At 47.9% G+C, this 22,625-nt stretch overlaps 8 non-coding genes across 8 annotated transcripts; all 8 read right to left on the minus strand.

The window, feature by feature from the left end:
• Nucleotides 1–311: 311 nt before the first annotated feature.
• Nucleotides 312–502, minus strand: LOC130342402 (U2 spliceosomal RNA). Its single transcript, XR_008882055.1, has one exon. It is a non-coding gene; the product is annotated as a U2 spliceosomal RNA (small nuclear RNA).
• Nucleotides 503–2,594: 2,092 nt separating this feature from the next.
• Nucleotides 2,595–2,785, minus strand: LOC130342331 (U2 spliceosomal RNA). Its single transcript, XR_008881995.1, has one exon. It is a non-coding gene; the product is annotated as a U2 spliceosomal RNA (small nuclear RNA).
• A 2,095-nt stretch (nucleotides 2,786–4,880) lies between these two features.
• On the minus strand, nucleotides 4,881–5,071 carry LOC130342381 (U2 spliceosomal RNA). Its single transcript, XR_008882036.1, has one exon. It is a non-coding gene; the product is annotated as a U2 spliceosomal RNA (small nuclear RNA).
• A 2,094-nt stretch (nucleotides 5,072–7,165) lies between these two features.
• LOC130342383 (U2 spliceosomal RNA) lies at nucleotides 7,166–7,356 on the minus strand. Its single transcript, XR_008882037.1, has one exon. It is a non-coding gene; the product is annotated as a U2 spliceosomal RNA (small nuclear RNA).
• Nucleotides 7,357–9,447: 2,091 nt separating this feature from the next.
• On the minus strand, nucleotides 9,448–9,638 carry LOC130342384 (U2 spliceosomal RNA). The gene has a single exon (XR_008882038.1). It is a non-coding gene; the product is annotated as a U2 spliceosomal RNA (small nuclear RNA).
• A 2,090-nt stretch (nucleotides 9,639–11,728) lies between these two features.
• On the minus strand, nucleotides 11,729–11,919 carry LOC130342385 (U2 spliceosomal RNA). Its single transcript, XR_008882039.1, has one exon. It is a non-coding gene; the product is annotated as a U2 spliceosomal RNA (small nuclear RNA).
• A 7,732-nt stretch (nucleotides 11,920–19,651) lies between these two features.
• LOC130342328 (U2 spliceosomal RNA) lies at nucleotides 19,652–19,842 on the minus strand. The gene has a single exon (XR_008881992.1). It is a non-coding gene; the product is annotated as a U2 spliceosomal RNA (small nuclear RNA).
• A 2,085-nt stretch (nucleotides 19,843–21,927) lies between these two features.
• Nucleotides 21,928–22,118, minus strand: LOC130342386 (U2 spliceosomal RNA). The gene has a single exon (XR_008882040.1). It is a non-coding gene; the product is annotated as a U2 spliceosomal RNA (small nuclear RNA).
• Nucleotides 22,119–22,625: the final 507 nt, after the last annotated feature.

The raw sequence follows: 22,625 nt of genomic DNA on the forward strand, positions 1-22,625 counted from the left end.
AATTAGGAACATTCAGCACCCACCCGCTATCAAGGCAGCTGCCTATCATGTCATGCCCTACCTGCACAGGTGTGCTGGCTACTCAAATGATCCAATTAAGGAGGCCATTTAGTCAGCAGCAGCAGAAGTCCTGTGCCTGGACGCTCCAACAGCGGCCAGACACAAGCAGAAGCAGAAGCAGCAGAAGCAGCAGCAGCACCACCTTTTGTTTTTTGGCTGCAGCAGCAGCAAGGCCCACAGGGCTGGCTAGCTGGCTAGCCAGCAAGCAGGTAGCAATGAAAGTAGGAATCTTTCTTTTTAACCCTGTAAGGGGTTGGTGCACTGTACCCGAAGATACTGCCATATCGGGTCAATGCATAGGGCGACGGAAGCAAGCTTCGAAATCGGCCCCCGTTCTCAAAAATCCATTTAATATATGGTCCCCAGATAGGGGACGTATCAGATATTAAACTGATAAGAACAGATACTACACTTGATCTTAGCCAAAAGGCCGAGAAGCGATAACCGTGAAAGGGGCGGGCCCAACAAGGTGCCCTTCATGGGCACTATCACTGCTTGCTGTCAGGGAGGCTGCCAGACAATTTTCCATGCACACTCTGGGCTGGGGGGCAGTCAACCACCAGTACACACAGCAGAACCTAAACCCATACCATTATTGCTAAGCAGCAAGACAGGGGCCCATTGCACTCCCACGGGGCCTTTTTAAATGCAATCCATAACCCGGATTTGCCAGGAACCCTTCTTACTCCTCCTACTTGCATGTGACACTGGGCTTAGGATCTGCATAGGAAACACACACACAAGCACACACCTACCTTTGTTGCCTGCAGATGCCTCCTTGGCTGTCCCCAAACGGTATCAAACCAACACCCACGGGAAGCTGTAAGCATAGAGGACATGCCTGCACCCCATTGGACTTACCTGTGTGGGTTAAACCCGGGTTATTTGACAACCTATGGCGGTGATGGTTCTGCTCAGGCAGAGCAGTGCTGATGCTCCTCATAAAGCTGTCGCTGCTGTGAAGGTTCTAGGTGACATCACAAATCCCTATGGTTACATACACAACAAAGCTGGGTTGTTGTTGTTTACACTCTGCAAGGCCTGTGGAAGTGAGTGACATCATAGCACTGTAGTTCTGAGGGTTCTAGATGGATGCAACAATCTCCTGTTGCTTCTATGAAGGCCATAATAGACGACATCACCAAACAGCTCCATAGTCACATACACAGCAAAGGAGAGATGTTGTTTACACCTAGTGATGTCAGTGGTATTGAGTGACATCACAGCACAGTGCTAAGGCTCCTGGGCCTGGACACAGCAGCGGCTGCAATATCTCAACGGAGAATATGTTTATATATATGTGTGTGTGTGCGCGTATATATATATATATATATATATATATATATATATATATATATATTTCTCCGCCGAAATCACTTTTAAACCCATTTCCACCTTTTTTTCCCTTCTCTTCCTCTTACTTTTTTTTCACGTTTTTTTACGTTTTTCTCCTTTTCGCCTCTTTTCTGGGCGTATTATTCTTCTTTTTCTTCTTTTTTTTCGTCTAATGCATACCCCATCAGTGCAGCAATGCTTATTCAATACCGCCAGCAGATGGAGACACTGGGGGATAATTTTCTAAGGATTTATACTGATTTTTCCTGTCTGAATTTGTCGCACAGAAAGTTGCAGGCCAAATATGTGTGACATTTCTGCGACTTTAGCTTCTAGAGCATTTTTACAACATTATACATAGGTGCTGAATACATAAAAAGCGACTGTTCAGCGACAGACAAGTCGCATCGGCTGAAAGTAGGCCAGAATGTCAGTCCATGTTGGAGCAGGTTTAGATACAGTCTAAAGTATAGATCTCAAAGTCTGTGCACAGAATTTAGCAAGGGCCTCGCACCTTCTGATGCATCAGGTAGGTGCACAATAGCATAGCCTAACCCTCTGTACTTTGGTCTATATTGATGCGGGACATAGACAGCCAGCTGATGACCAATCCATTTAGTGCAATGGATGGCTGGAAGCATTTGTCTTTGCCTTTGCAATACCACAGAAGCAATGCATGGTCAATGTACAGCAATGACACACCTGTGTGAACAGCCAGGAGACCCCCCCCCCCCCCATGTTATGTTACATAGTTACATAGTTAGTACGGTCGAAAAAAGACATATGTCCATCAAGTTCAACCAGGGAATTAAGGGGTAGGGGTGTGGCGCGATATTGGGGAAGGGATGAGATTTTATATTTCTTCATAAGCATTAATCTTATTTTGTCAATTAGGAACATTCAGCACCCACCCGCTATCAAGGCAGCTGCCTATCATGTCATGCCCTACCTGCACAGGTGTGCTGGCTACTCAAATGATCCAATTAAGGAGGCCATTTAGTCAGCAGCAGCAGAAGTCCTGTGCCTGGACGCTCCAACAGCGGCCAGACACAAGCAGAAGCAGAAGCAGCAGAAGCAGCAGCAGCACCACCTTTTGTTTTTTGGCTGCAGCAGCAGCAAGGCCCACAGGGCTGGCTAGCTGGCTAGCCAGCAAGCAGGTAGCAATGAAAGTAGGAATCTTTCTTTTTAACCCTGTAAGGGGGTGGTGCACTGTACCCGAAGATACTGTCATATCGGGTCAATGCATAGGGCGACGGAAGCAAGCTTCGAAATCGGCCCCCGTTCTCAAAAATCCATTTAATATATGGTCCCCAGATAGGGGACGTATCAGATATTAAACTGATAAGAACAGATACTACACTTGATCTTAGCCAAAAGGCCGAGAAGCGATAACCGTGAAAGGGGCGGGCCCAACAAGGTGCCCTTCATGGGCACTATCACTGCTTGCTGTCAGGGAGGCTGCCAGACAATTTTCCATGCACACTCTGGGCTGGGGGGCAGTCAACCACCAGTACACACAGCAGAACCTAAACCCATACCATTATTGCTAAGCAGCAAGACAGGGGCCCATTGCACTCCCACGGGGCCTTTTTAAATGCAATCCATAACCCGGATTTGCCAGGAACCCTTCTTACTCCTCCTACTTGCATGTGACACTGGGCTTAGGATCTGCATAGGAAACACACACACAAGCACACACCTACCTTTGTTGCCTGCAGATGCCTCCTTGGCTGTCCCCAAACGGTATCAAACCAACACCCACGGGAAGCTGTAAGCATAGAGGACATGCCTGCACCCCATTGGACTTACCTGTGTGGGTTAAACCCGGGTTATTTGACAACCTATGGCGGTGATGGTTCTGCTCAGGCAGAGCAGTGCTGATGCTCCTCATAAAGCTGTCGCTGCTGTGAAGGTTCTAGGTGACATCACAAATCCCTATGGTTACATACACAACAAAGCTGGGTTGTTGTTGTTTACACTCTGCAAGGCCTGTGGAAGTGAGTGACATCATAGCACTGTAGTTCTGAGGGTTCTAGATGGATGCAACAATCTCCTGTTGCTTCTATGAAGGCCATAATAGACGACATCACCAAACAGCTCCATAGTCACATACACAGCAAAGGAGAGATGTTGTTTACACCTAGTGATGTCAGTGGTATTGAGTGACATCACAGCACAGTGCTAAGGCTCCTGGGCCTGGACACAGCAGCGGCTGCAATATCTCAACGGAGAATACGTTTATATATATGTGTGTGTGTGCGCGTATATATATATATATATATATATATATATATATATATATATATATATATTTCTCCGCCGAAATCACTTTTAAACCCATTTCCACCTTTTTTTCCCTTCTCTTCCTCTTACTTTTTTTTCACGTTTTTTTACGTTTTTCTCCTTTTCGCCTCTTTTCTGGGCGTATTATTCTTCTTTTTCTTCTTTTTTTTCGTCTAATGCATACCCCATCAGTGCAGCAATGCATATTCAATACCGCCAGCAGATGGAGACACTGGGGGATAATTTTCTAAGGATTTATACTGATTTTTCCTGTCTGAATTTGTCGCACAGAAAGTTGCAGGCCAAATATGTGTGACATTTCTGCGACTTTAGCTTCTAGAGCATTTTTACAACATTATACATAGGTGCTGAATACATAAAAAGCGACTGTTCAGCGACAGACAAGTCGCATCGGCTGAAAGTAGGCCAGAATGTCAGTCCATGTTGGAGCAGGTTTAGATACAGTCTAAAGTATAGATCTCAAAGTCTGTGCACAGAATTTAGCAAGGGCCTCGCACCTTCTGATGCATCAGGTAGGTGCACAATAGCATAGCCTAACCCTCTGTACTTTGGTCTATATTGATGCGGGACATAGACAGCCAGCTGATGACCAATCCATTAGTGCAATGGATGGCTGGAAGCATTTGTCTTTGCCTTTGCAATACCACAGAAGCAATGCATGGTCAATGTACAGCAATGACACACCTGTGTGAACAGCCAGGAGACCCCCCCCCCCCCCATGTTATGTTACATAGTTACATAGTTAGTACGGTCGAAAAAAGACATATGTCCATCAAGTTCAACCAGGGAATTAAGGGGTAGGGGTGTGGCGCGATATTGGGGAAGGGATGAGATTTTATATTTCTTCATAAGCATTAATCTTATTTTGTCAATTAGGAACATTCAGCACCCACCCGCTATCAAGGCAGCTGCCTATCATATCATGCCCTACCTGCACAGGTGTGCTGGCTACTCAAATGATCCAATTAAGGAGGCCATTTAGTCAGCAGCAGCAGAAGTCCTGTGCCTGGACGCTCCAACAGCGGCCAGACACAAGCAGAAGCAGAAGCAGCAGAAGCAGCAGCAGCACCACCTTTTGTTTTTTGGCTGCAGCAGCAGCAAGGCCCACAGGGCTGGCTAGCTGGCTAGCCAGCAAGCAGGTAGCAATGAAAGTAGGAATCTTTCTTTTTAACCCTGTAAGGGGGTGGTGCACTGTACCCGAAGATACTGCCATATCGGGTCAATGCATAGGGCGACGGAAGCAAGCTTCGAAATCGGCCCCCGTTCTCAAAAATCCATTTAATATATGGTCCCCAGATAGGGGACGTATCAGATATTAAACTGATAAGAACAGATACTACACTTGATCTTAGCCAAAAGGCCGAGAAGCGATAACCGTGAAAGGGGCGGGCCCAACAAGGTGCCCTTCATGGGCACTATCACTGCTTGCTGTCAGGGAGGCTGCCAGACAATTTTCCATGCACACTCTGGGCTGGGGGGCAGTCAACCACCAGTACACACAGCAGAACCTAAACCCATACCATTATTGCTAAGCAGCAAGACAGGGGCCCATTGCACTCCCACGGGGCCTTTTTAAATGCAATCCATAACCCGGATTTGCCAGGAACCCTTCTTACTCCTCCTACTTGCATGTGACACTGGGCTTAGGATCTGCATAGGAAACACACACACAAGCACACACCTACCTTTGTTGCCTGCAGATGCCTCCTTGGCTGTCCCCAAACGGTATCAAACCAACACCCACGGGAAGCTGTAAGCATAGAGGACATGCCTGCACCCCATTGGACTTACCTGTGTGGGTTAAACCCGGGTTATTTGACAACCTATGGCGGTGATGGTTCTGCTCAGGCAGAGCAGTGCTGATGCTCCTCATAAAGCTGTCGCTGCTGTGAAGGTTCTAGGTGACATCACAAATCCCTATGGTTACATACACAACAAAGCTGGGTTGTTGTTGTTTACACTCTGCAAGGCCTGTGGAAGTGAGTGACATCATAGCACTGTAGTTCTGAGGGTTCTAGATGGATGCAACAATCTCCTGTTGCTTCTATGAAGGCCATAATAGACGACATCACCAAACAGCTCCATAGTCACATACACAGCAAAGGAGAGATGTTGTTTACACCTAGTGATGTCAGTGGTATTGAGTGACATCACAGCACAGTGCTAAGGCTCCTGGGCCTGGACACAGCAGCGGCTGCAATATCTCAACGGAGAATATGTTTATATATATGTGTGTGTGTGCGCGTATATATATATATATATATATATATATATATATATATATATATATTTCTCCGCCGAAATCACTTTTAAACCCATTTCCACCTTTTTTTCCCTTCTCTTCCTCTTACTTTTTTTTCACGTTTTTTTACGTTTTTCTCCTTTTCGCCTCTTTTCTGGGCGTATTATTCTTCTTTTTCTTCTTTTTTTTCGTCTAATGCATACCCCATCAGTGCAGCAATGCTTATTCAATACCGCCAGCAGATGGAGACACTGGGGGATAATTTTCTAAGGATTTATACTGATTTTTCCTGTCTGAATTTGTCGCACAGAAAGTTGCAGGCCAAATATGTGTGACATTTCTGCGACTTTAGCTTCTAGAGCATTTTTACAACATTATACATAGGTGCTGAATACATAAAAAGCGACTGTTCAGCGACAGACAAGTCGCATCGGCTGAAAGTAGGCCAGAATGTCAGTCCATGTTGGAGCAGGTTTAGATACAGTCTAAAGTATAGATCTCAAAGTCTGTGCACAGAATTTAGCAAGGGCCTCGCACCTTCTGATGCATCAGGTAGGTGCACAATAGCATAGCCTAACCCTCTGTACTTTGGTCTATATTGATGCGGGACATAGACAGCCAGCTGATGACCAATCCATTAGTGCAATGGATGGCTGGAAGCATTTGTCTTTGCCTTTGCAATACCACAGAAGCAATGCATGGTCAATGTACAGCAATGACACACCTGTGTGAACAGCCAGGAGACCCCCCCCCCCCCCCCCATGTTATGTTACATAGTTACATAGTTAGTACGGTCGAAAAAAGACATATGTCCATCAAGTTCAACCAGGGAATTAAGGGGTAGGGGTGTGGCGCGATATTGGGGAAGGGATGAGATTTTATATTTCTTCATAAGCATTAATCTTATTTTGTCAATTAGGAACATTCAGCACCCACCCGCTATCAAGGCAGCTGCCTATCATGTCATGCCCTACCTGCACAGGTGTGCTGGCTACTCAAATGATCCAATTAAGGAGGCCATTTAGTCAGCAGCAGCAGAAGTCCTGTGCCTGGACGCTCCAACAGCGGCCAGACACAAGCAGAAGCAGAAGCAGCAGAAGCAGCAGCAGCACCACCTTTTGTTTTTTGGCTGCAGCAGCAGCAAGGCCCACAGGGCTGGCTAGCTGGCTAGCCAGCAAGCAGGTAGCAATGAAAGTAGGAATCTTTCTTTTTAACCCTGTAAGGGGGTGGTGCACTGTACCCGAAGATACTGCCATATCGGGTCAATGCATAGGGCGACGGAAGCAAGCTTCGAAATCGGCCCCCGTTCTCAAAAATCCATTTAATATATGGTCCCCAGATAGGGGACGTATCAGATATTAAACTGATAAGAACAGATACTACACTTGATCTTAGCCAAAAGGCCGAGAAGCGATAACCGTGAAAGGGGCGGGCCCAACAAGGTGCCCTTCATGGGCACTATCACTGCTTGCTGTCAGGGAGGCTGCCAGACAATTTTCCATGCACACTCTGGGCTGGGGGGCAGTCAACCACCAGTACACACAGCAGAACCTAAACCCATACCATTATTGCTAAGCAGCAAGACAGGGGCCCATTGCACTCCCACGGGGCCTTTTTAAATGCAATCCATAACCCGGATTTGCCAGGAACCCTTCTTACTCCTCCTACTTGCATGTGACACTGGGCTTAGGATCTGCATAGGAAACACACACACAAGCACACACCTACCTTTGTTGCCTGCAGATGCCTCCTTGGCTGTCCCCAAACGGTATCAAACCAACACCCACGGGAAGCTGTAAGCATAGAGGACATGCTTGCACCCCATTGGACTTACCTGTGTGGGTTAAACCCGGGTTATTTGACAACCTATGGCGGTGATGGTTCTGCTCAGGCAGAGCAGTGCTGATGCTCCTCATAAAGCTGTCGCTGCTGTGAAGGTTCTAGGTGACATCACAAATCCCTATGGTTACATACACAACAAAGCTGGGTTGTTGTTGTTTACACTCTGCAAGGCCTGTGGAAGTGAGTGACATCATAGCACTGTAGTTCTGAGGGTTCTAGATGGATGCAACAATCTCCTGTTGCTTCTATGAAGGCCATAATAGACGACATCACCAAACAGCTCCATAGTCACATACACAGCAAAGGAGAGATGTTGTTTACACCTAGTGATGTCAGTGGTATTGAGTGACATCACAGCACAGTGCTAAGGCTCCTGGGCCTGGACACAGCAGCGGCTGCAATATCTCAACGGAGAATACGTTTATATATATGTGTGTGTGTGCGCGTATATATATATATATATATATATATATATATATATATATATATATTTCTCCGCCGAAATCACTTTTAAACCCATTTCCACCTTTTTTTCCCTTCTCTTCCTCTTACTTTTTTTTCACGTTTTTTTACGTTTTTCTCCTTTTCGCCTCTTTTCTGGGCGTATTATTCTTCTTTTTCTTCTTTTTTTTCGTCTAATGCATACCCCATCAGTGCAGCAATGCTTATTCAATACCGCCAGCAGATGGAGACACTGGGGGATAATTTTCTAAGGATTTATACTGATTTTTCCTGTCTGAATTTGTCGCACAGAAAGTTGCAGGCCAAATATGTGTGACATTTCTGCGACTTTAGCTTCTAGAGCATTTTTACAACATTATACATAGGTGCTGAATACATAAAAAGCGACTGTTCAGCGACAGACAAGTCGCATCGGCTGAAAGTAGGCCAGAATGTCAGTCCATGTTGGAGCAGGTTTAGATACAGTCTAAAGTATAGATCTCAAAGTCTGTGCACAGAATTTAGCAAGGGCCTCGCACCTTCTGATGCATCAGGTAGGTGCACAATAGCATAGCCTAACCCTCTGTACTTTGGTCTATATTGATGCGGGACATAGACAGCCAGCTGATGACCAATCCATTAGTGCAATGGATGGCTGGAAGCATTTGTCTTTGCCTTTGCAATACCACAGAAGCAATGCATGGTCAATGTACAGCAATGACACACCTGTGTGAACAGCCAGGAGACCCCCCCCCCCCCCATGTTATGTTACATAGTTACATAGTTAGTACGGTCGAAAAAAGACATATGTCCATCAAGTTCAACCAGGGAATTAAGGGGTAGGGGTGTGGCGCGATATTGGGGAAGGGATGAGATTTTATATTTCTTCATAAGCATTAATCTTATTTTGTCAATTAGGAACATTCAGCACCCACCCGCTATCAAGGCAGCTGCCTATCATGTCATGCCCTACCTGCACAGGTGTGCTGGCTACTCAAATGATCCAATTAAGGAGGCCATTTAGTCAGCAGCAGCAGAAGTCCTGTGCCTGGACGCTCCAACAGCGGCCAGACACAAGCAGAAGCAGAAGCAGCAGAAGCAGCAGCAGCACCACCTTTTGTTTTTTGGCTGCAGCAGCAGCAAGGCCCACAGGGCTGGCTAGCTGGCTAGCCAGCAAGCAGGTAGCAATGAAAGTAGGAATCTTTCTTTTTAACCCTGTAAGGGGGTGGTGCACTGTACCCGAAGATACTGCCATATCGGGTCAATGCATAGGGCGACGGAAGCAAGCTTCGAAATCGGCCCCCGTTCTCAAAAATCCATTTAATATATGGTCCCCAGATAGGGGACGTATCAGATATTAAACTGATAAGAACAGATACTACACTTGATCTTAGCCAAAAGGCCGAGAAGCGATAACCGTGAAAGGGGCGGGCCCAACAAGGTGCCCTTCATGGGCACTATCACTGCTTGCTGTCAGGGAGGCTGCCAGACAATTTTCCATGCACACTCTGGGCTGGGGGGCAGTCAACCACCAGTACACACAGCAGAACCTAAACCCATACCATTATTGCTAAGCAGCAAGACAGGGGCCCATTGCACTCCCACGGGGCCTTTTTAAATGCAATCCATAACCCGGATTTGCCAGGAACCCTTCTTACTCCTCCTACTTGCATGTGACACTGGGCTTAGGATCTGCATAGGAAACACACACACAAGCACACACCTACCTTTGTTGCCTGCAGATGCCTCCTTGGCTGTCCCCAAACGGTATCAAACCAACACCCACGGGAAGCTGTAAGCATAGAGGACATGCTTGCACCCCATTGGACTTACCTGTGTGGGTTAAACCCGGGTTATTTGACAACCTATGGCGGTGATGGTTCTGCTCAGGCAGAGCAGTGCTGATGCTCCTCATAAAGCTGTCGCTGCTGTGAAGGTTCTAGGTGACATCACAAATCCCTATGGTTACATACACAACAAAGCTGGGTTGTTGTTGTTTACACTCTGCAAGGCCTGTGGAAGTGAGTGACATCATAGCACTGTAGTTCTGAGGGTTCTAGATGGATGCAACAATCTCCTGTTGCTTCTATGAAGGCCATAATAGACGACATCACCAAACAGCTCCATAGTCACATACACAGCAAAGGAGAGATGTTGTTTACACCTAGTGATGTCAGTGGTATTGAGTGACATCACAGCACAGTGCTAAGGCTCCTGGGCCTGGACACAGCAGCGGCTGCAATATCTCAACGGAGAATACGTTTATATATATGTGTGTGTGTGCGCGTATATATATATATATATATATATATATATATATATATATATATTTCTCCGCCGAAATCACTTTTAAACCCATTTCCACCTTTTTTTCCCTTCTCTTCCTCTTACTTTTTTTTCACGTTTTTTTACGTTTTTCTCCTTTTCGCCTCTTTTCTGGGCGTATTATTCTTCTTTTTCTTCTTTTTTTTCGTCTAATGCATACCCCATCAGTGCAGCAATGCTTATTCAATACCGCCAGCAGATGGAGACACTGGGGGATAATTTTCTAAGGATTTATACTGATTTTTCCTGTCTGAATTTGTCGCACAGAAAGTTGCAGGCCAAATATGTGTGACATTTCTGCGACTTTAGCTTCTAGAGCATTTTTACAACATTATACATAGGTGCTGAATACATAAAAAGCGACTGTTCAGCGACAGACAAGTCGCATCGGCTGAAAGTAGGCCAGAATGTCAGTCCATGTTGGAGCAGGTTTAGATACAGTCTAAAGTATAGATCTCAAAGTCTGTGCACAGAATTTAGCAAGGGCCTCGCACCTTCTGATGCATCAGGTAGGTGCACAATAGCATAGCCTAACCCTCTGTACTTTGGTCTATATTGATGCGGGACATAGACAGCCAGCTGATGACCAATCCATTAGTGCAATGGATGGCTGGAAGCATTTGTCTTTGCCTTTGCAATACCACAGAAGCAATGCATGGTCAATGTACAGCAATGACACACCTGTGTGAACAGCCAGGAGACCCCCCCCCCCCCCCATGTTATGTTACATAGTTACATAGTTAGTACGGTCGAAAAAAGACATATGTCCATCAAGTTCAACCAGGGAATTAAGGGGTAGGGGTGTGGCGCGATATTGGGGAAGGGATGAGATTTTATATTTCTTCATAAGCATTAATCTTATTTTGTCAATTAGGAACATTCAGCACCCACCCGCTATCAAGGCAGCTGCCTATCATGTCATGCCCTACCTGCACAGGTGTGCTGGCTACTCAAATGATCCAATTAAGGAGGCCATTTAGTCAGCAGCAGCAGAAGTCCTGTGCCTGGACGCTCCAACAGCGGCCAGACACAAGCAGAAGCAGAAGCAGCAGAAGCAGCAGCAGCACCACCTTTTGTTTTTTGGCTGCAGCAGCAGCAAGGCCCACAGGGCTGGCTAGCTGGCTAGCCAGCAAGCAGGTAGCAATGAAAGTAGGAATCTTTCTTTTTAACCCTGTAAGGGGGTGGTGCACTGTACCCGAAGATACTGCCATATCGGGTCAATGCATAGGGCGACGGAAGCAAGCTTCGAAATCGGCCCCCGTTCTCAAAAATCCATTTAATATATGGTCCCCAGATAGGGGACGTATCAGATATTAAACTGATAAGAACAGATACTACACTTGATCTTAGCCAAAAGGCCGAGAAGCGATAACCGTGAAAGGGGCGGGCCCAACAAGGTGCCCTTCATGGGCACTATCACTGCTTGCTGTCAGGGAGGCTGCCAGACAATTTTCCATGCACACTCTGGGCTGGGGGGCAGTCAACCACCAGTACACACAGCAGAACCTAAACCCATACCATTATTGCTAAGCAGCAAGACAGGGGCCCATTGCACTCCCACGGGGCCTTTTTAAATGCAATCCATAACCCGGATTTGCCAGGAACCCTTCTTACTCCTCCTACTTGCATGTGACACTGGGCTTAGGATCTGCATAGGAAACACACACACAAGCACACACCTACCTTTGTTGCCTGCAGATGCCTCCTTGGCTGTCCCCAAACGGTATCAAACCAACACCCACGGGAAGCTGTAAGCATAGAGGACATGCTTGCACCCCATTGGACTTACCTGTGTGGGTTAAACCCGGGTTATTTGACAACCTATGGCGGTGATGGTTCTGCTCAGGCAGAGCAGTGCTGATGCTCCTCATAAAGCTGTCGCTGCTGTGAAGGTTCTAGGTGACATCACAAATCCCTATGGTTACATACACAACAAAGCTGGGTTGTTGTTGTTTACACTCTGCAAGGCCTGTGGAAGTGAGTGACATCATAGCACTGTAGTTCTGAGGGTTCTAGATGGATGCAACAATCTCCTGTTGCTTCTATGAAGGCCATAATAGACGACATCACCAAACAGCTCCATAGTCACATACACAGCAAAGGAGAGATGTTGTTTACACCTAGTGATGTCAGTGGTATTGAGTGACATCACAGCACAGTGCTAAGGCTCCTGGGCCTGGACACAGCAGCGGCTGCAATATCTCAACGGAGAATACGTTTATATATATGTGTGTGTGTGCGCGTATATATATATATATATATATATATATATATATATATATATATATTTCTCCGCCGAAATCACTTTTAAACCCATTTCCACCTTTTTTTCCCTTCTCTTCCTCTTACTTTTTTTTCACGTTTTTTTACGTTTTTCTCCTTTTCGCCTCTTTTCTGGGCGTATTATTCTTCTTTTTCTTCTTTTTTTTCGTCTAATGCATACCCCATCAGTGCAGCAATGCTTATTCAATACCGCCAGCAGATGGAGACACTGGGGGATAATTTTCTAAGGATTTATACTGATTTTTCCTGTCTGAATTTGTCGCACAGAAAGTTGCAGGCCAAATATGTGTGACATTTCTGCGACTTTAGCTTCTAGAGCATTTTTACAACATTATACATAGGTGCTGAATACATAAAAAGCGACTGTTCAGCGACAGACAAGTCGCATCGGCTGAAAGTAGGCCAGAATGTCAGTCCATGTTGGAGCAGGTTTAGATACAGTCTAAAGTATAGATCTCAAAGTCTGTGCACAGAATTTAGCAAGGGCCTCGCACCTTCTGATGCATCAGGTAGGTGCACAATAGCATAGCCTAACCCTCTGTACTTTGGTCTATATTGATGCGGGACATAGACAGCCAGCTGATGACCAATCCATTAGTGCAATGGATGGCTGGAAGCATTTGTCTTTGCCTTTGCAATACCACAGAAGCAATGCATGGTCAATGTACAGCAATGACACACCTGTGTGAACAGCCAGGAGACCCCCCCCCCCCCCCCCATGTTATGTTACATAGTTACATAGTTAGTACGGTCGAAAAAAGACATATGTCCATCAAGTTCAACCAGGGAATTAAGGGGTAGGGGTGTGGCGCGATTGTCACGATGCCGGCTGGCAGGTAGTGGATCCTCTGTGCCAGAGAGGGATTGGCGTGGACCGTGCTAGAGGATCGGTTCTAAGTCACTACTGGTTTTCACCAGAGCCCGCCGCAAAGCGGGATGGTCTTGCTGCGGCGGTAGTGACCAGGTCGTATCCCCTAGCAACGGCTCAACCTCTCTGGCTGCTGAAGATAGGCGCGGTACAAGGGAGTAGACAGAAGCAAGGTCGGACGTAGCAGAAGGTCGGGGCAGGCAGCAAGGATCGTAGTCAGGGGCAACGGCAGCAGGTCTGGAATCACAGGCAAGGAACACACAAGGAACGCTTTCACTGGCACTAGGGCAACAAGATCCGGCGAGGGAGTGAAGGGGAAGTGAGGTGATATAGGGAAGTGCACAGGTGTAAACACTAATTGGAACCACTGCACCAATCAGCGGTGCAGTGGCCCTTTAAATCGCAAAGACCCGGCGCGCGCGCGCCCTAGGGAGCGGGGCCGCGCGCGCCGGGACAGAACTGACGGGGAGCGAGTAAGGTACGGGAGCCGGGGTGCGCATCGCGAACGGGCGCTACCCGCATCGCGAATCGCATCCCGGCCGGAGGTAGTAACGCAGCGCCCCGGGTCCGTGGAACCGACCGGGGCGCTGCAGTGAGGGAAGTGTAGCGAGCGCTCCGGGGAGGAGCGGGGACCCGGAGCGCTCGGCGTAACAGTACCCCCCCCCTTGGGTCTCCCCCTCTTCTTGGGGCCTGAGAACCTGAGGATCAGACTTTTGTCCAGGATATTGTCCTCAGGTTCCCAGGACCTCTCTTCTGGACCACAACCCTCCCAATCCACTAAAAAAAAAGTTCTTCCCCTGACCTTTTTAGAGGCCAAAATCTCTTTGACAGAGAAGATGTCCGAGGAGCCGGAAACAGGAGTGGGAGGAACAGATTTAGGAGAAAAACGGTTGAGGATGAGAGGTTTAAGAAGAGAGACGTGAAAGGCATTAGGGATACGAAGAGAAGGAGGAAGAAGAAGTTTGTAAGAGACAGGATTAATTTGACACAAAACTTTAAAAGGACCAAGATAGCGTGGTCCCAACTTATAGCTCGGGACACGGAAACGGACATATTTAGCGGAGAGCCATACCTTGTCTCCAGGGGAAAAAATGGGAGGAGCTCTTCTTTTCTTATCTGCGAATCTCTTCATGCGAGAAGAAGCCTGTAAGAGAGAATTTTGGGTCTCTTTCCATATGGTGGAAAGATCACGAGAAATTTCATCCACAGCGGGCAGACCAGAGGGCAAGGGGGTAGGGAGGGGGGGAAGAGGGTGACGGCCGTACACCACGAAAAACGGAGATTTGGAGGAAGATTCAGAGATTCTGAAATTATACGAGAATTCGGCCCAAGGTAGAAGATCTGCCCAGTCATCCTGGCGGGAGGAAACAAAATGTCGTAAATAGTCACCCAAGATCTGGTTAATTCTCTCTACTTGTCCATTGGATTGAGGATGGTATGCAGAAGAAAAATTTAATTTAATCTTGAGTTGTTTACAGAGAGCCCTCCAGAATTTAGACACAAATTGGACGCCTCTATCCGAGACGATCTGTGTAGGCAACCCGTGAAGACGAAAAATGTGTACAAAAAATTGTTTAGCCAACTGAGGCGCTGAAGGAAGACCAGGAAGAGGGATGAAATGTGCCATTTTGGAGAATCGATCAACGACCACCCAAATAACAGTGTTGCCATGGGATGGGGGTAAGTCAGTAATAAAATCCATACCAATCAGAGACCAAGGTTGTTCGGGGACAGGTAGAGGATGAAGAAAACCAGCGGGCTTCTGGCGAGGAGTCTTATCCCGGGCACAGATAGTGCAGGCTCGCACAAAGTCCACCACATCAGTCTCTAGAGTCGGCCACCAATAGAAGCGAGAGATGAGTTGCACAGATTTCTTGATGCCCGCATGACCTGCGAGATGGGAGGAGTGACCCCATTTGAGGATCCCAAGGCGTTGGCGTGGAGAAACAAAGGTCTTTCCTGGAGGAGTTTGCCTGATGGAGGCTGGAGAAGTGGAAATCAGGCAGTCAGGAGGAATGATGTGTTGAGGAGAGAGTTCAATTTCAGAGGCATCTGAGGAACGAGAGAGAGCATCGGCCCTAATGTTTTTATCAGCAGGCCGAAAGTGAATTTCAAAATTAAATCGGGCAAAGAACAGAGACCACCTGGCCTGACGAGGATTCAGCCGTTGGGCAGACTGGAGGTAGGAGAGGTTCTTGTGATCGGTGTAAATAATAACTGGAAATCTTGATCCCTCCAGCAGATGCCTCCATTCCTCAAGTGCTAATTTAATGGCTAGAAGCTCTCGATCCCCGATGGAGTAGTTCCTCTCCGCCGGAGAGAAGGTCCTGGAAAAAAAAACCACAAGTAACAGCATGCCCGGAAGAGTTTTTTTGTAGAAGGACAGCTCCAGCTCCCACTGAGGAGGCATCAACCTCCAATAGGAAGGGTTTAGATGGGTCAGGTCTGGAGAGCACGGGAGCCGAAGAAAAGGCAGACTTGAGTCGTTTAAAGGCGTCTTCCGCTTGAGGAGGCCAAGACTTGGGATCGGCATTTTTTTTTGTTAAAGCCACAATAGGAGCCACAATGGTAGAAAAATGTGGAATAAATTGCCTGTAATAATTGGCGAACCCCAAAAAACGTTGGATGGCACGGAGTCCGGAGGGGCGTGGCCAATCTAAGACGGCAGAGAGTTTATCTGGGTCCATTTGTAGTCCCTGGCCAGAGACCAAGTATCCTAGAAAAGGAAGAGATTGGCATTCAAACAGACATTTCTCTATTTTGGCATAGAGTTGATTATCACGAAGTCTCTGAAGAACCATACGGACATGCTGGCGGTGTTCTTCAAGATTGGCAGAAAAAATCAGGATATCGTCCAGATATACAACAACACAGGAGTATAGTAGATCACGAAAAATTTCATTAACAAAGTCTTGGAAGACGGCAGGGGCGTTGCATAGACCAAAGGGCATGACCAGATACTCAAAGTGTCCATCTCTGGTGTTAAATGCCGTTTTCCATTCATCCCCCTCTCTGATGCGGATGAGATTATAAGCACCTCTTAAGTCCAGTTTGGTAAAAATATGGGCACCTTGGAGACGATCAAAGAGTTCAGAGATGAGGGGTAGGGGGTAGCGGTTCTTAACCGTGATTTTATTAAGACCGCGGTAGTCAATGCAAGGACGTAGAGAGCCATCTTTTTTGGACACAAAGAAAAATCCGGCTCCGGCAGGAGAGGAGGATTTACGGATAAAGCCCTTTTTTAAATTTTCTTGGACGTATTCAGACATGGCAAGAGTCTCTGGGACGGACAGAGGATAGATTCTGCCCCGGGGTGGAGTAGTGCCCGGGAGGAGGTCAATGGGACAATCATAAGGCCTGTGAGGAGGTAGAGTCTCAGCTTGTTTTTTGCAAAAAACGTCCGCAAAGTCCATATAGGCCTTAGGGAGACCGGTTACATGAGGAAGCACAGGGACACGGCAAGGTTTACTGGGAACCGGTTTTAAGCAGTCCTTGGAACAAGAGGGCCCCCAACTCTTGATCTCCCCAGTGGACCAATCCAGGATTGGGGAATGGAGTTGAAGCCAGGGAAGTCCAAGAAGGATTTCAGAAGTGCAATTGGGGAGGACCAACAGTTCAATCCTCTCGTGATGAGATCCGATGCACATTAGAAGGGGCTCCGTGCGGAAACGTATAGTACAGTCCAATCTTTCATTGTTTACACAATTGATGTAGAGGGGTCTGGCGAGACTGGTCACCGGGATGTTGAACCTGTTGACGAGAGAGGCTAAGATGAAATTTCCTGCAGATCCAGAGTCCAAGAAGGCCACAGCAGAGAAGGAGAAGGCAGAGGCAGACATCCGCACAGGCACAGTAAGACGTGGAGAAGCAGAGTAGACATCAAGGACTGTCTCACCTTTGTGCGGAGTCAGCGGACGTCTTTCCAGGCGGGGAGGACGGATAGGACAATCCTTCAGGAAGTGTTCGGTACTAGCACAGTACAGGCAGAGATTCTCCATGCGGCGTCGTGTCCTCTCTTGGGGTGTCAGGCGAGACCGGTCGACCTGCATAGCCTCCACGGCGGGAGGCACAGGAACAGATTGCAGGGGACCAGAGGAGAGAGGAGCCGGGGAGAAGAAACGCCTCGTGCGAACAGAGTCCATATCCTGGCGGAGCTCCTGACGCCGTTCGGAAAAACGCATGTCAATGCGAGTGGCAAGATGGATGAGTTCATGTAGGTTAGCAGGGATTTCTCGTGCGGCCAGAACATCTTTAATGTTGCTGGATAGGCCTTTTTTAAAGGTCGCGCAGAGTGCCTCATTATTCCAGGATAATTCTGAAGCAAGGGTACGGAACTGTACGGCATACTCGCCAACGGAAGAATTACCCTGGACCAGGTTCAACAGGGCAGTTTCAGCAGAAGAGGCTCGGGCAGGTTCCTCAAAGACACTTCGAATTTCCGAGAAGAAGGAGTGTACAGAGGCAGTGACGGGGTCATTGCGGTCCCAGAGCGGTGTGGCCCAAGCCAGGGCTTTTCCAGACAGCAGGCTGACTACGAAAGCCACCTTAGACCTTTCAGTGGGGAACTGGTCCGACATCATCTCCAAGTGTAATGAACATTGGGAAAGAAAGCCACGGCAAAACTTAGAGTCCCCATCAAATTTATCCGGCAAGGATAGTCGTATTCCAGAAGCGGCCACTCGCTGCGGAGGAGGTACAGGAGCTGGCGGAGGAGATGATTGCTGGAGCTGTGGTAGTAACTGTTGTAGCATAACAGTCAGTTGAGACAGCTGTTGGCCTTGTTGCGCAATCTGTTGTGACTGCTGGGCGACCACCGTGGTGAGGTCAGCGACAACTGGCAGAGGAACTTCAGCGGGATCCATGGCCGGATCTACTGTCACGATGCCGGCTGGCAGGTAGTGGATCCTCTGTGCCAGAGAGGGATTGGCGTGGACCGTGCTAGAGGATCGGTTCTAAGTCACTACTGGTTTTCACCAGAGCCCGCCGCAAAGCGGGATGGTCTTGCTGCGGCGGTAGTGACCAGGTCGTATCCCCTAGCAACGGCTCAACCTCTCTGGCTGCTGAAGATAGGCGCGGTACAAGGGAGTAGACAGAAGCAAGGTCGGACGTAGCAGAAGGTCGGGGCAGGCAGCAAGGATCGTAGTCAGGGGCAACGGCAGCAGGTCTGGAATCACAGGCAAGGAACACACAAGGAACGCTTTCACTGGCACTAGGGCAACAAGATCCGGCGAGGGAGTGAAGGGGAAGTGAGGTGATATAGGGAAGTGCACAGGTGTAAACACTAATTGGAACCACTGCACCAATCAGCGGTGCAGTGGCCCTTTAAATCGCAAAGACCCGGCGCGCGCGCGCCCTAGGGAGCGGGGCCGCGCGCGCCGGGACAGAACTGACGGGGAGCGAGTAAGGTACGGGAGCCGGGGTGCGCATCGCGAACGGGCGCTACCCGCATCGCGAATCGCATCCCGGCCGGAGGTAGTAACGCAGCGCCCCGGGTCCGTGGAACCGACCGGGGCGCTGCAGTGAGGGAAGTGTAGCGAGCGCTCCGGGGAGGAGCGGGGACCCGGAGCGCTCGGCGTAACAGCGATATTGGGGAAGGGATGAGATTTTATATTTCTTCATAAGCATTAATCTTATTTTGTCAATTAGGAACATTCAGCACCCACCCGCTATCAAGGCAGCTGCCTATCATGTCATGCCCTACCTGCACAGGTGTGCTGGCTACTCAAATGATCCAATTAAGGAGGCCATTTAGTCAGCAGCAGCAGAAGTCCTGTGCCTGGACGCTCCAACAGCGGCCAGACACAAGCAGAAGCAGAAGCAGCAGAAGCAGCAGCAGCACCACCTTTTGTTTTTTGGCTGCAGCAGCAGCAAGGCCCACAGGGCTGGCTAGCTGGCTAGCCAGCAAGCAGGTAGCAATGAAAGTAGGAATCTTTCTTTTTAACCCTGTAAGGGGGTGGTGCACTGTACCCGAAGATACTGCCATATCGGGTCAATGCATAGGGCGACGGAAGCAAGCTTCGAAAGCGGCCCCCGTTCTCAAAAATCCATTTAATATATGGTCCCCAGATAGGGGACGTATCAGATATTAAACTGATAAGAACAGATACTACACTTGATCTTAGCCAAAAGGCCGAGAAGCGATAACCGTGAAAGGGGCGGGCCCAACAAGGTGCCCTTCATGGGCACTATCACTGCTTGCTGTCAGGGAGGCTGCCAGACAATTTTCCATGCACACTCTGGGCTGGGGGGCAGTCAACCACCAGTACACACAGCAGAACCTAAACCCATACCATTATTGCTAAGCAGCAAGACAGGGGCCCATTGCACTCCCACGGGGCCTTTTTAAATGCAATCCATAACCCGGATTTGCCAGGAACCCTTCTTACTCCTCCTACTTGCATGTGACACTGGGCTTAGGATCTGCATAGGAAACACACACACAAGCACACACCTACCTTTGTTGCCTGCAGATGCCTCCTTGGCTGTCCCCAAACGGTATCAAACCAACACCCACGGGAAGCTGTAAGCATAGAGGACATGCCTGCACCCCATTGGACTTACCTGTGTGGGTTAAACCCGGGTTATTTGACAACCTATGGCGGTGATGGTTCTGCTCAGGCAGAGCAGTGCTGATGCTCCTCATAAAGCTGTCGCTGCTGTGAAGGTTCTAGGTGACATCACAAATCCCTATGGTTACATACACAACAAAGCTGGGTTGTTGTTGTTTACACTCTGCAAGGCCTGTGGAAGTGAGTGACATCATAGCACTGTAGTTCTGAGGGTTCTAGATGGATGCAACAATCTCCTGTTGCTTCTATGAAGGCCATAATAGACGACATCACCAAACAGCTCCATAGTCACATACACAGCAAAGGAGAGATGTTGTTTACACCTAGTGATGTCAGTGGTATTGAGTGACATCACAGCACAGTGCTAAGGCTCCTGGGCCTGGACACAGCAGCGGCTGCAATATCTCAACGGAGAATACGTTTATATATATGTGTGTGTGTGCGCGTATATATATATATATATATATATATATATATATATATATATTTCTCCGCCGAAATCACTTTTAAACCCATTTCCACCTTTTTTTCCCTTCTCTTCCTCTTACTTTTTTTTCACGTTTTTTTACGTTTTTCTCCTTTTCGCCTCTTTTCTGGGCGTATTATTCTTCTTTTTCTTCTTTTTTTTCGTCTAATGCATACCCCATCAGTGCAGCAATGCTTATTCAATACCGCCAGCAGATGGAGACACTGGGGGATAATTTTCTAAGGATTTATACTGATTTTTCCTGTCTGAATTTGTCGCACAGAAAGTTGCAGGCCAAATATGTGTGACATTTCTGCGACTTTAGCTTCTAGAGCATTTTTACAACATTATACATAGGTGCTGAATACATAAAAAGCGACTGTTCAGCGACAGACAAGTCGCATCGGCTGAAAGTAGGCCAGAATGTCAGTCCATGTTGGAGCAGGTTTAGATACAGTCTAAAGTATAGATCTCAAAGTCTGTGCACAGAATTTAGCAAGGGCCTCGCACCTTCTGATGCATCAGGTAGGTGCACAATAGCATAGCCTAACCCTCTGTACTTTGGTCTATATTGATGCGGGACATAGACAGCCAGCTGATGACCAATCCATTAGTGCAATGGATGGCTGGAAGCATTTGTCTTTGCCTTTGCAATACCACAGAAGCAATGCATGGTCAATGTACAGCAATGACACACCTGTGTGAACAGCCAGGAGACCCCCCCCCCCCATGTTATGTTACATAGTTACATAGTTAGTACGGTCGAAAAAAGACATATGTCCATCAAGTTCAACCAGGGAATTAAGGGGTAGGGGTGTGGCGCGATATTGGGGAAGGGATGAGATTTTATATTTCTTCATAAGCATTAATCTTATTTTGTCAATTAGGAACATTCAGCACCCACCCGCTATCAAGGCAGCTGCCTATCATGTCATGCCCTACCTGCACAGGTGTGCTGGCTACTCAAATGATCCAATTAAGGAGGCCATTTAGTCAGCAGCAGCAGAAGTCCTGTGCCTGGACGCTCCAACAGCGGCCAGACACAAGCAGAAGCAGAAGCAGCAGAAGCAGCAGCAGCACCACCTTTTGTTTTTTGGCTGCAGCAGCAGCAAGGCCCACAGGGCTGGCTAGCTGGCTAGCCAGCAAGCAGGTAGCAATGAAAGTAGGAATCTTTCTTTTTAACCCTGTAAGGGGGTGGTGCACTGTACCCGAAGATACTGCCATATCGGGTCAATGCATAGGGCGACGGAAGCAAGCTTCGAAATCGGCCCCCGTTCTCAAAAATCCATTTAATATATGGTCCCCAGATAGGGGACGTATCAGATATTAAACTGATAAGAACAGATACTACACTTGATCTTAGCCAAAAGGCCGAGAAGCGATAACCGTGAAAGGGGCGGGCCCAACAAGGTGCCCTTCATGGGCACTATCACTGCTTGCTGTCAGGGAGGCTGCCAGACAATTTTCCATGCACACTCTGGGCTGGGGGGCAGTCAACCACCAGTACACACAGCAGAACCTAAACCCATACCATTATTGCTAAGCAGCAAGACAGGGGCCCATTGCACTCCCACGGGGCCTTTTTAAATGCAATCCATAACCCGGATTTGCCAGGAACCCTTCTTACTCCTCCTACTTGCATGTGACACTGGGCTTAGGATCTGCATAGGAAACACACACACAAGCACACACCTACCTTTGTTGCCTGCAGATGCCTCCTTGGCTGTCCCCAAACGGTATCAAACCAACACCCACGGGAAGCTGTAAGCATAGAGGACATGCCTGCACCCCATTGGACTTACCTGTGTGGGTTAAACCCGGGTTATTTGACAACCTATGGCGGTGATGGTTCTGCTCAGGCAGAGCAGTGCTGATGCTCCTCATAAAGCT

This window comes from Hyla sarda, unplaced genomic scaffold (assembly GCF_029499605.1).
Source record: "Hyla sarda isolate aHylSar1 unplaced genomic scaffold, aHylSar1.hap1 scaffold_649, whole genome shotgun sequence".
Classification (NCBI taxonomy): domain Eukaryota; kingdom Metazoa; phylum Chordata; class Amphibia; order Anura; family Hylidae; genus Hyla; species Hyla sarda.